Raw genomic sequence first — 13,198 nt, 5'->3', positions numbered from 1 at the left:
TATTCCCCAGCTGTGGGCAGTGGCGATAAATTGCTGCTAGTGAATAGGATCTCAAGTTTTATGGTCTAACGAGGAGAATGGGTAGATGTGGGGGGAGGAATATAACTTAAATTATGAGCCTAAAATGTGGGAGTGAGCCTTTGTGCACAGATGCATTGTATAGTTTGGCATTACATGTTGAGAACTGTAGGCATTGCTAAAAAATGGGGCAAAGTGAAGTCTTCAGATCCAGACAAGTTATGTTTAACCTTACATGCTATGCTTAGGAAGGCTATGGATAGCTTTGTACATTCAGAATGGTTAGCTGGTAGGCATTTCTCTTAGGAGAGGACTTGGAGTTCAAACTTCTGTTTAATACACTAGGGAAAGGAAGAGAAATGTATACATGGCAGCTCTTCTCCTTCTAATTAGAGATGACTGGCTAGCAGCACTAGTTTCTAGTTTATACTGTTTATACTGTTTTCACTAAGGTAGGTCAAGCAACTCTGCATCCAAGTAGGAAGAAATTGTATCATAAATTGCACTTGTCTTGCCTGAAACGCCTGCAGAGCTGCAAAGACCTTGTGTTGGCAGTAGCATTTTTCTTCCTTTTCTTTTTTATTTCTTTTTTGAAATATACATATATTGTATCCAAGAGCAAGTATTGTTGAGCTTTTGTAATTCCAAAAGTGGAAAGGAATATTACCAGTTTATTCCCCTTTCTCAATTTAAAGAAGGAGCTGCTGGTACTGCTTGGTTTAATTACTACATCCACTCTGTGCCGTGAACCTCTGAATTTTTAGCAGGAGGAGCATGAAGGCTTGTTGATTGGGTACTTGGACATTTGCAGTACAAGCATTTCAGCCACTGGCAATTAATTGCTGCCAGTCCTGCTTTGTGAAAGGAGAAAACTTTCTCTTTGAGCCCAGAAAATGAAGGTCCAATTAGATATCCCTACATATGGGGCTTGTCTTTAGGAAGACTGAGATCCTCCTCTCTCCCATCTATCTCCCTGTTTGCAGTCAATAATCACAGCATTTCAGCCCCTACAAACTAGTGGCTTTCTGTGGAACAAATGACTGAGTGGGTAAATGAGCCAAACCCTTGGACACCTCTCTGCTTTTTTTCGCTGAGGAAAGCTTGTGCTGACTCTACATAAGGCCAGAGCTTACCTCTTACCAGGAGATAGAGGCATGGGCTGTGGGCAGCAACAGAAAAGAGCTGGCATATCCAGGGACAGAAATCCAAGCAGTTTTTCTTCCCTTCCTCCCTGCTTTTGGTTTGGTTTGGTTTGGTTTGTTTATCAGGGTTTTTTGCTTGGTTACTTTCTTTTGGTTTTTGTTTTGTTTCTTTAATCCTTTAGGCTTGTAAAGTTTTTGCCAAGGGTTCATTTATTCTTCTGGCCGTTATTTCCTGACAAATTTGGAATCCCTCAGGGCCTAGTTTTTCTCAGATTCTCATCTTTAGTTGTCTGAGCAGCAGACACCAACAAATTTTTTAGCCCCAGGCCCCCTTCAGCTCTCTGGTATATATAATTTGAATTGGTTTCTAACCCCTCAGTGAGTTAGGCTCTTCCACTACTGTCTGTGTGCATATATTCACTAAGCACACTCCCAACCCCACCTCCCCACCCTCATAACCTTACATGAGTGGCTTATTGCATGGAGAGAAAACCTGGGCTGCCTGTTTCTTTGTGTAGGGGTGTGCAGAAATTCCTGCTATTGTATTTTCCTTTTTTTAAAGTATTAGTGTCTAAACCATAATGCCCTTTCTTTAAATTTTCTCACCATAGCTGCTTACTTTCTCCTGTAATCTCTTAAGTATTCTGGTTCTTTTATCTGTTTGTCTGGTTTTGCTATGTGAAATGAATTTGAAAATGTTTTATTGGCTAATTTGTTAGTTAACTTATAAAGCAAGAGGTGGTGAGGATTTCGGTGTGAATTCATTAACAGACGCTTGCTAATTGGCCAAAGGAGTCACTGTAAAAAAAAAAGTCTCAAAAGCAGCCATTGATTGGTTAACAACACTCCTTTCATCCTTTCCCCTTTCTCCATTCTTTGGTGGTCTTAGTTTCTCCAGGGAGATCTGAGAAGACATAACTTTGAACTAACTACTACAAATATAAACCCTGCCATATTCTTCAGCCTCATCTTTATTTGCTGAGAATTGGCTTGGGATATGTATTTCATACCCCACTGGCTTTGCTAGTGTAGGAAGACACTGTCTTTCATCTAGTAGGATTTTTGCTTGTGACAATGGTAGTTTTTATTTTAATACAATTGTGTCTCAAATCAAAGTGTATTGAGAGCTGAATTTTTGCAAATCATTCTTTAATATTAAGTAGACACCAGGATAGCATGTCTTAGCAAGGAGGTTCTCTACCCAGACTGTGATGATATGACCCAGGTAAGTATCAACATACTATGTGTGCACTGAAGTCTCCTACTCAAAACAGAATAACTCGTGATGGAATGTTTTTTTGATCATCTTGAATTATGGTATTAATCATAATCAGTGGGGCTTGCTTGCTTGATTTGGAGAGGATAGCCCCAGACTGGGGGCGAGGAGGGAGGAGGGAGGAAAAAGGGGGAGGAGGAGGGAGTGAGATGAGAGATGGAGAAAGGGAACGCGACTAGAAACCCGTCAGCATTCTGAATAAAGCTTCTTTGAAGGAGAAATAGATGTACTCCTGGGGCATGGTTATATGACTTACGGTTTGTTCAGAATTGGGTTAGTTTTTATGATTTCTGTCAAGTGCCAGAAAAAATTACCTAAAAAGATTCCACCCAAGTGTCACCAACCCTATATCATCCCCTAAAAATTTCACTATTACCTCACAGTTTCTGAAGTAAAATAATTTGCTCCATATCTCCTCCTGCTTCTTTATAAATAATAATAAATAATAAACAAGCTGTTTCTTTAAAAATAAAAATCTGTTTGCCTTACTTAAAATTATTCATACTTCTCAGGAATCTATTCTAAAGCAGTAATTTCTAAATAAAGAGCTTTGCACTCAATGATGAGATGCTGTTTAGTTAATAAAAAAGTGGAAGCTGTCTAATAAGGGGAAAAGGGTCATTGTGCAGCCACTAAAACTATATGTTTGGTTGCATGAATGGCTTTTTTGTTACTCTCTTCTACTTTCCACTCCAGCCATACTTTAATGTTTGCTCCTCTGTGGACACCATACTTTTAAAAAACATCTTTATTAAAGTATAATTGACATATAAACTGTTCATGATTAAAGATACAATATGATTAGCTTTGATATATGTATATACCCATAAAACCATCACCACAAAAAAAAAAAAAAAAAGATATCCATTACCCCAAAAGCTTCCTCCTGTCACTTTGTAATCTGTTCTCCCACCCTTATCCCTAGGCAACCACTGGTGTGCTTTAGATTATTATAGATTTTCTAGAATTTAAAAATAAATGGAATTATACATGATGTACTTTTCTTTTTAACAGCATTATTGAGGTATAATTTACATACCACAGACCTCACTCCTTTTAAGCATACAGTTCAGTGATTTTAGTAAATACAGTAAAATCTCGATATAACGGACTAATTCAGGCAAGGGGTTGTCCATTAAAGCCAAAAGTCCATTATATAATAAAGTAGGTTTTCCAAATGTGTATGTTAAAAAATTGACAAATTAGATAGTTTACCTGTTTTTGACTTATGTAGACACATTGTGTAATTGAAATTAAATATGTATGAAAAGTTTAATTTCACAGAAAAGTTTTCTATATGTATTACTGTAATTTTAAATTTATACTGAATAGGTCTAGTAAGTGCGTGCATTCACCAGTCACCATGAGTAAACACACAGGGCTGGGGCATGGCTTAGAGCACGTGGGAACATCAGCATTAAACCTGCTGCAGAGCCCTGACTGGTGTGGCTCAGTGTTTAGAGAGTCGGCCCTCGCACCAAAAGGTGGCGGGTTCGATTTCCAGTCAGGGGCTCATACCTGGGTTATTGGTTCGATCCCCAGCCCCAGTTGCGGTGTGTGCAGGAGGCAACCAATCAATGTGTCTCTCTCACATTGATGTTTCTCTCTCTCCCCCTCCCTCCCTTTCACTTTCTTTAAATATCAATGGAAAAAATCCTCAAACTAACAAAAACTGCTACAGAAAGTTATGCCAGGTGACAACAGAACCGAGTACCACACGAGATGCAGTGTGATCATGTGCTAATCATTCACCAAATGTTGTTTATAAGTAGTGACTCTTGGATTTAAATATGTAGACTATAGTTGTAAATATTAATATTTATTTATGTTTGTGAATTACTATAATGTTTTTTCTAACATATGGCCTATTCACTAAAATTTGTTAAAAACAACAGTGAGCCTGGCCAGGCGTGGCTCAGCGGTTGAGCATTGACCTAGGATCCAGGAGATTGTGGTTTGATTCCAGATCAGGACACATGCCCGGGTTGCAGGCTCAATCTCCAGTCGGGGGTGCTCAGGAGGCAGCCAATCAATGATGACTCTCTAATCATTGATGTTTCTGTTTCTCTCTCCCTCTCCCTTCCTCTCTCTCTGAAATCAATAAAGATATATTTTTTTAAAAATTAACAGTGAATTAACAAAAAAATAACCTGTTAATTTAATTGTAAGCAAGTCTTGGTTAAAAGCATTTTAAAATCAACAGGGTATTAATTTTCACATATGATGTAGGGACCGGAAATTTTGTCCATTAAATCTGAAATCTGTTAAATCAAGGTCTGCAAAATTGAAGGTTTACTGTATACAGAGTTATACATCACCACAATCCAGTTTGTTAACATTTCTGTCACCCAAAAAACTTCCCTTGTGCCAATTTGTTCAAAAGTTCCCTTGTCCCATCCCCACTTCTACCCCCAGTTCCAGGTATCCACTAATTTGAGGTCTCTCTAAATTTGCCTTTTCTGGACTTTTTATAAATGGAACCACGTACTATGTAGTCTTTCAAGTCTTTCATTTCTGGCTTCTTTCACTTAGCATAATGTTTTGATGTTCATTCTTGTTGTATGTGTTAGTAGTTGGTTCCTTTTAATCGCTGGATAGTATTCCATTGTGTGGACATATCATAATTTATCTGCTTACTTGTGATGGATTTTTTATTGTTTCCAGATTTTGGCTACAGATAAAGCTGCTAGGAACATTTGTGTTCAGGTCTTTGTGTGTGCATATGCTTTAATTTCTCTTGGGTATATGGAATGGCTGGACCATATTGTAGGTGTATATTTACTATTTTAAGAAATTGCCAAACTGTTTTCCAAACAGTTATACCATTTTACATTCCCATTAGTAATGTATGAAAGTTCCAGTTGTTCTACATCCTTACCAACACTTGGTATGGTAAGTCTTTTTAATTTTAGACATTGTAATAGGTGTGTAATAATACCTCATTGTGGTTTTGATTCACATTTCCTTAGTGACTAATGATGTTGAATATCTTTTCATGTGCTTATTTGCTATCCATATTTTTTTGGTAAAGTGTTTGTTCGTATTTTCCCCCACTTTTAAAAATTGGGTTGTTTTCTTACATATATCTTCTGCATATAAGTCATTTATCAGATATGTGATTTAGAAATAATCTCTCTCAGTCTATGTCTTGTCTTTTCATTTTCTTAGCAGTGTCTTTTGAAGAGCAGATATAAAATTTTATGATGTCCAATTTATCAGTTTTTTTAATAGACCACACTTTTGGTGTTTATCTAAGAAAGATTTCCTCCTAAGTTTTCTTCTAAAAGTTTTATAGTTTTAGATTTTAAATTAGGTCTAGAATTTTTTGTACATGGTGGGAGCTATGGATGGAAGGGTTTTGCTCTATTTTGTTTATTGGCATATGAATATCCAATTGTGCTAAACACCATATTTTTTCCATCCTTTCTCCATTGAATTGCTTTTCATCTTTATTGAAAACATATGTTTATGAATCTATTTTGGGACTCTATTTGGTTCCGTCAATTTATTTGTTTATACTGACATCAACACCACACTCTCTTGATAGCTTTGTAATTGGCCTTTAAATCGGATAATGTCAATCTTACAACTTTGTTCTTTGTTATAAAAAATGTTTTGGCTATTCTAGGTCCTTTATATTTTCATATAGATTTTAGAATCATCTTGTCAATTTCTTTTTTTAAAAGTCCTTTGGGATTATTGGAATTATTTGGGGCTGTAGATCAATTTTGGGGGAGAAGTGATAGCCTAATAATAATAGTGAGCCTATTGGTCCATGAACACAGTATACTTTCCCTTTTATTTAAGTCACCTCTAATTTCTGTCAGTGATTTGTTGTAGTTTTTAGTGTATAGATCTTGCTCTCTTTTCTCAGATTTATCCCTAATTATTTTCTATTTTTGATGTATTATAATTGATATTTTAAAAAATTCAGTTTCTATTTGTTGCTAGTGTATAGAAATACAATTACTTTTTGTATATTGATCTTGTATCCTGAAACCTTGCTAAACTCAATCATTCTGGTAGCTTTTCTGTAGATTCCATAGGATTTTCTATATGTGTAATCACGTTGTCTGTGAATAAAGACCATTTTACTTCTTTTCCAATCTGGATGGATGCCTTTTCATTTTCTTGCCTATTGCACTGGCTAGAATCTTCAATATATGTTGAATAGAAATGGTGAAAGCATACCTCCTTGCCATGTTCTTCATCTTAGGGAAATCATTCAATCTTTCACCATTAAGTGTGATGTTAGCTGTAGGTTTTTTGAAGATGTCGTTTATCAGGTGGAAGAAGTTCCTTTCTATTCCTAGTTTTATGTGAATTTGTAACAAATAAATGTTGGGTTTTGTCAAATACTTTTTATACATCTATTGGGATTTATATAGGTTTTTGTTCTTAGTGTGTTTATTATGGTGACTAACTTGAGTGATTTTGAATGTTAAACCAACCTTGCATTCCTGGGATAAACTCCACTTAGTCATGGTGTCTTATCCTTTTTATATATTGTCACACTTGATTTACTAAAATTTGTTATGAATTTTTGCATCTGTGTTCAAGGGATATTAGCCTGTAGTTTTCTTTTCTTGTATGTCATTGTCTGGTTTTAACATCAGAGTAATGCTGGCCTTATAAAATGAGTTGAGAAATTTTCACTGTGCTTTAATTTTCTGGAAGAGTTTGTGTAGAATTGGTACTATTTATTACTTAAATGTTCAATATAATTTTCCAGTGAAGCCATCTGAGCCTAGAGTTCTTTGTAGGAAAAATTTAAACTCCAAATTCAATTTATATAATAGCTATATAACTATTTAGGTTATGTGTAATAGCTCTTTTTGAGTAAGCTTTGACAGATTGTGTCTTTCAAGGAATTTATCCCAGTAGTCAAATTTATTGGCATAAAATTGTTCACAATATTCCCTTATTGTTCTTTTAATATCTTATCTCTCTTATTTCTGATATTAGTAATTTGTGTTCTCCCTTTCTCCCTTGCTCTCCTTCTCTCTCCTCCTGATCACACTAGCTAGATTTTCTCAAAGACAGTCTTTGATTTCATTCATTTTTCTTTATTGCTTTTCTGTTTTCTATTTCATTGATTTATGCTCTAATCTTTATTGTTTCATTTCTTCTGCTTAATTTGGATTTCATTTGCTCTTCTTTTTGTAGTTTCTTAAGTTGTAATGTGAGGTCATTGATTTGAGACTTCCTTCTTTTCTAACATAGGCAATTTAGTTCTATAAATTTCTCTCTAAACACTGCTTTAGCCACAACCTACAAATTTTGATATTTTGTGTTCATAGTTTCAATCAGATCAAAATGCTTTAAAATTTCCCTTTTGACTATTCCTTTGACCCTTGAGTTGTTTAGAAGTATGTTATGTAGTTTTAAAATATTCGGGGGGATTTTCTAAATATTGTTATCTAGATATTGATTGATAATTTATTGTCATTGTTGCCAGTGAACATTGTATGACTTGAATCCTTGTAAATTTCATGAGACCTGTTTTATGGCTCAGAATATGGTTTAGCCTATTAAATGTTCCATGTGCACTTGAAAATAATATGTACCCTGCTATTATTGTTGGGTGAATGTTCTATAAATGTCAGTTAGGTCAAATTGGTTAGTGTTGTTCAGATCTCCTATATTCTTACTTATTTTCTATTAATTTCTATCAGTTATTTAGAGAGGTAATAAATATCACATTGTATTTGTAGATATATTTGTTTCTCCTTACTGTTAGATCAGCTTTTGCTTCATGTGTTTTGAAGTCCTATTATTAGATGTGTACATGTTTAGGATTATTATGTCCTCTTGATGAATTGACCCTTTATCATTAAAAAAATTATCGTTATCTCTGGTAATATTCTTTGCTCTGAAGTCTGTTTTGTCTGATGTTAACATAGCCACTCAGGCTTGCTTTTGGTTAGTATAATATATTTTTTCCCATCCTTCCATCCTTTCACCATATAGGGTGTTGCTTTTTATTCAGTTTACAGTCTCTGCTGATTAGTTGGAGTGATTATTAATGTGATTGTATTCAAGTCTACCAACTTAGTATTTATTTTGTTTGTCCCATGTGTGCTTTGTTTATTTTGTCTGTATTTTTATGCTTTCCTTTGAATTAAGGGGTATTTTTTATTCCATTTTACCCCTTTTTGTTGACTTCTTAGTTGTGGTAAGCAGAATAATATCCCTCCCCCCAAGGATGCCAGTGTTCTAATTCAGGAACCTGGATATATGTTACATTATATGGTAAAGAGGAATTAGGGTTGCAGATGAAATTAAGGTTATTAAACAGCTGATCTTGAAATAGGGAGGTTATCTTGCATTTTCCAGGTAAGACTGAATCACAAGAACTCTTAAAAGTGGAAGAGGAAGATATAACTACGGAAGAAACAGAAAGAAAGATTTAACATTGCTTGCTTTGAAAATGGAGGAAGGGGATCATGAACCAAGGAAAGTGTGTGGTTCCTAGAAACTGAAAAGGAAAGGAAACCAATTTTCTCCTAAAGCCTCCAGAAAAGAACACAACCCTGCCAACCTCTTCATTTTAGCCCAGTGAAATCTGTGTTGGATTTCTGTTCTACAGAAATATAAGATGATACATTTGTGTGGTTATTAGCATTCTAACTGATGCCTATGAATTATGAAGTTTTTATTTTGACTTTTTGGAAGAGGTATTATTCCTAGCCCATGTGAACTCTGAGTACTGTGCCCTGTAATCATTTTGGGTAGTTCTTTCTCTGGCCTTTGTAGTTTCAACAGAAGTATGAGATGATCAATACTCAGTTGAATACTTCATGGGGATCCTCTTCAGATCTTTAGAGTTCTGTCTCTTTGTAGCTCTCTGCTCTCCCAGACTTCCAGCTACAACTCTTCAACTCAGGAAGACTGCCAGTTTCTCTCTGGATTTCCTATTCCTGTGCTGTGACCTAGAAATTTTCTCTAGACAGTTGTCTGGGGCATAGGACTCATTTATTTTTTCATTTCTTAGGAATTGCTTTTCTTCATTGCCTAATGTCAGTGTCTTGAGTGCTGCAATTTCATATATTTTGTCTGGCTTTCGAATTGTTGTAGATGGGATGGTAAATCTAGTCCCTGTTACTCCATCTTGACTGGAAGCAGAAGTCTGCCATATTTTTTGTCTTTTAAAAAAATTTTATTTAATTTTTTATTGAATTTCTTGGGGTGACATTGGTTAATAAAATTATATAGGTTTCAGGTGTACAGTTCTATAATACATCATCTTGTCTTTTGGTGGGGGGCATTTACCTGCATAACTTCTACTTATTCTTCAAGACTTACCACAGGCTTTACTTCTAGGAAGCCTTCTTCGATACTCACTCCCCCGCGTTGGGCCTACATGCTCTCCTAAATGTACAACAGTCTAAACTATCATTGTCTTTTCAGTCTGAGAACATGATGCTTATTGCTCAAATTCAGCTCTTCAAATAGAACCGTGATCTTGTCCCCTTGCATCTTTAGTTCCTCTTACATTGTTCTCTTTTCATCCAGAACTTTGAAGGGTGGCCTGCATTTGCTTTCCCTTCTTCGTTCATTTGTATTTAATCCTCAGCCCCATGGAACTTGGTTTCTCAGCTGCTCTCACTGGGGTCACTGGTAACCTCACAATTGCCAAGTATATTATTCTTTTGAGTCTTTATCTGATTGAACCTATCTGCATTGTTTTACACAGGTTGCAGTTGTCCTTTCTTTCTTGTTGTAATACTTTCCTTTTTCCCCCCTTCTCTCTGATAATTCCTTTTCAGTCAGTTTTGTGGGTCATTTCATCTGCTCACATCTTAAACATTGGTATTCCTACATACTCTGTTTTTGAGCCTGTTTTCTTTACGTACATATTCTTCGTGGGTAAGATCATTTAATCCCATGGCTTTGGCTATATTTGGGAATTCATTTCTAACTCTGGGGTCTCTGTCTGAATTTCCCATAAGTACTTCAGATTCAGTATGTCTAAAACATAACCTGCCTGTTATTTTCTTAGAGCCAGTCTATCTTAGTTTTTGACACTGCTATAGTTAGTCCCTCACTCAAGCTAGAAACATGGGAGTCATCTTAAATTCTTTTCACCAAGCCCCAGATGCATTTCAGCTTCACAAATATAGATCCTTAATATTTTAAAATCCATCTCTCAGGGGAAATTTTTGGTAATGGTAGCAGAGTAAAGTGGTCTCCTGAACTCTCCCACAGATAAAATTATAAAATACGTAAAAATTGTATTTAAAGAAACTGGAAAGGATCCAAAAGGAAACAGAAGCTAGAGGAGAGTTGGAAGTGATAAGAATTTTGAGTTTGCAGCTTTTTACATTTTTTGCCTGAGGGCATTAACCAGTCCCCACTGCACAGGAAAGTGGCAGTGGAAAACCTCAGTCTTACTTTCTCATGGTGGCAAAGAACAGAGTTCAGGATAGAAAAATTACCTGGAAACATAAGTGGAGGTACCCTTGAAAGTAAGAAAAACCGTAGAAGAGCCCCAGTTGGTTTAGCTTAGTGGATAGAGCGTCAGCCTGCCTTCCACTCTCTGAAAAGCAATGGAAAAAAATATCCTCGGGTGAGGATTAAAAAAAAAAAAGGAAGAACCATAGAAGAGGGTAAAACCCATAACCTGACTATAAACTCTACTAAAATCCTTGGTGGAACCTCTAAACATGGGGAGAGTCCAGAGGACCTGGTGAAAAAGCAGGCAGAATTCAGAGCGGCAAAGTTCTGTCTTTGAAAGTCTGAACCTACAGCATGTGAGCTCTGTGAGTTTGCTGCTTAAACTGAGTGCATCTCCCAACCATGTGCAGCTCAGGTTGCAGAAATCTGAAGTTTTACTGACTTGAGGTATCAGAGGACAGAGTCTAAGACTGAAAAATTAGGTAGTAATCTCCAAAATAAAGAAAGCACAGTGAGAGCAGGCCCCACCAAATTTGAATATAATCTATGGCCAAATTTTGGGCCAATCATCAGATTATTCAAGAAGACCTGCAAGGGACCAGGCTAATAAAGGAGCTGCAAGAATTTCACAGTGTAACCATTGTTGCACATTGCAGGGGAAGCAGTCTACAGTTTAAGTCCAGTAAGTTACATATATTTACAGAAATATTTGTATTAAAATATTTATAGCAGCTTTATTTATAAGAGCTGAGTATTGAAAACAATTTAAATCTCTATCAATAGATGAACAGATAAGTAAATTTTGATATCTCTATAATGATATACTACTTGATGGTAAAAAAGAATGAACTTCTGATATATACAATCACAGATGAATCTTAAAAACATGGTGCATGAAAACAGCCAGAAACAACAATAGAATGTATAATATTTTTTAATGTGAAATATAAGAAAGCCCAAACTAGTTAATGGTGACAGAAAACAAATCAGTGGTTGCCTGAGCCAAAGGATGGAGGCAGGAATTTGCTGCAGAGGGGCAAGAACCAACTTTTGGGACTGATAAAAATGTTCTCTCTCTTGATTATAGTTACATGGTTTTATACACTTGTCAAAACTCATTGACCTACACACTTTAAATGTGTGCAGTTAATTTTATGTAAGTTATATTTCAGTTAAGTTCATTTAAAAAATCCATACTACCACCTTTGTTTAGCCATTCATCATGTCTCATTTGGATGAACACAGTAACTCTCCTGAGTGGTATTCCTGCAGTTGTCTTCTTCAAACCCATACACTAGGCAGCAGCCTGAACCATCTATTTAAAACACAAACCTGTCCAGCCAGGCGTGGCTCAGCAGTTGAGCATCGACCTAGGATCCAAGAGATTGTGTTTTGATTTTGGATGAGGGCACATGCCCAGATTGCAGGCTGCATCCCCAGCAGAGGGCGTGCAGGAGGCGGCCAATCAGTGACTCATCGTTGATGTTTCTGTCTCTCTCCCTCCCTCTCCCTTCCTCTCTGAAATCAATAAAGATAATATTTTTAAATAAATAAATAAATAAATAAATAAAGAAAGAAAGAAAGAAAGAAAGAAAGAAAGAAAGAAAGAAAGAAAGAAAGAAAGAAAGAAAGAAAGAAACCTGGCTTTGTCACTTCCCTGCATACAACACTTTAATTGCTCACCATTAACTGGCTCCTTAAAGTAGCATATACTATCTTTAGTCTGGCCCTTGACACTTTCTAGCTCATCTTTCATTACTTCCTGCCTCTCACTTGGCTTATGACTCTCAATTCCCAGCACGCCATGTTACTCTCATTTCTTGTGCCTATACTCATCTCTCACCTCAGCTTTCTGTCTAGTAAACAACTGTTTTATCCTTTAAAACTCAGCTCAGGACTCTCTACCTCCAGATAGCCTTTATTTAAATCAACCTTCTTCACATTCTCCCCTTTGGAGTTAAATATTCTCAGATTGTTTTTTTGGTTCATCATAACTTTTATAGATATATTTACCATTTTGGCTTATTATGTTTTAAGTTCTCTCTCCCCCACTAGATTGTGCACTTTTGACCACAGCGATTATGTTTTATTTATATTTTGGATCAAGAAGGTCTGTTTCATAATAAGTGCTTAATAAGTATTTGTAGAAAGGTAAATGTTGAGAAAAGAAGATAAAAGTACTATACATAGTATGATTATTACTATTTTGTTTTAAGTAAAACTCTTTGCATAGAAAAAAAAGACTGGGAAGATTTATATCAACATTTTAACACTAGCTTGGGTGGTGAGATTAATTTCTTTAATATTTTTGACAGTTTTACTGCATTAAAAACATTTAATGTGTAATTATTTCATGAGACATACC

The 13,198-nt window shown here is 35.8% G+C and overlaps 1 protein-coding gene across 2 annotated transcripts in view; it reads left to right on the top strand.

The window, feature by feature from the left end:
• Positions 1-13,198, top strand: part of KIAA0319L (KIAA0319 like) — an 88,022-nt gene that overhangs the window by 37,006 nt on the left and 37,818 nt on the right. The window lies entirely within an intron of this gene.

Source organism: Miniopterus natalensis, chromosome 9 (genome assembly GCF_054644295.1).
Source record: "Miniopterus natalensis isolate mMinNat1 chromosome 9, mMinNat1.hap1, whole genome shotgun sequence".
In the NCBI taxonomy this organism is placed as follows: domain Eukaryota; kingdom Metazoa; phylum Chordata; class Mammalia; order Chiroptera; family Miniopteridae; genus Miniopterus; species Miniopterus natalensis.
Note: the sequence above shows the minus strand (reverse complement) of the source record. Positions and strands in the feature narration are given on the sequence as shown.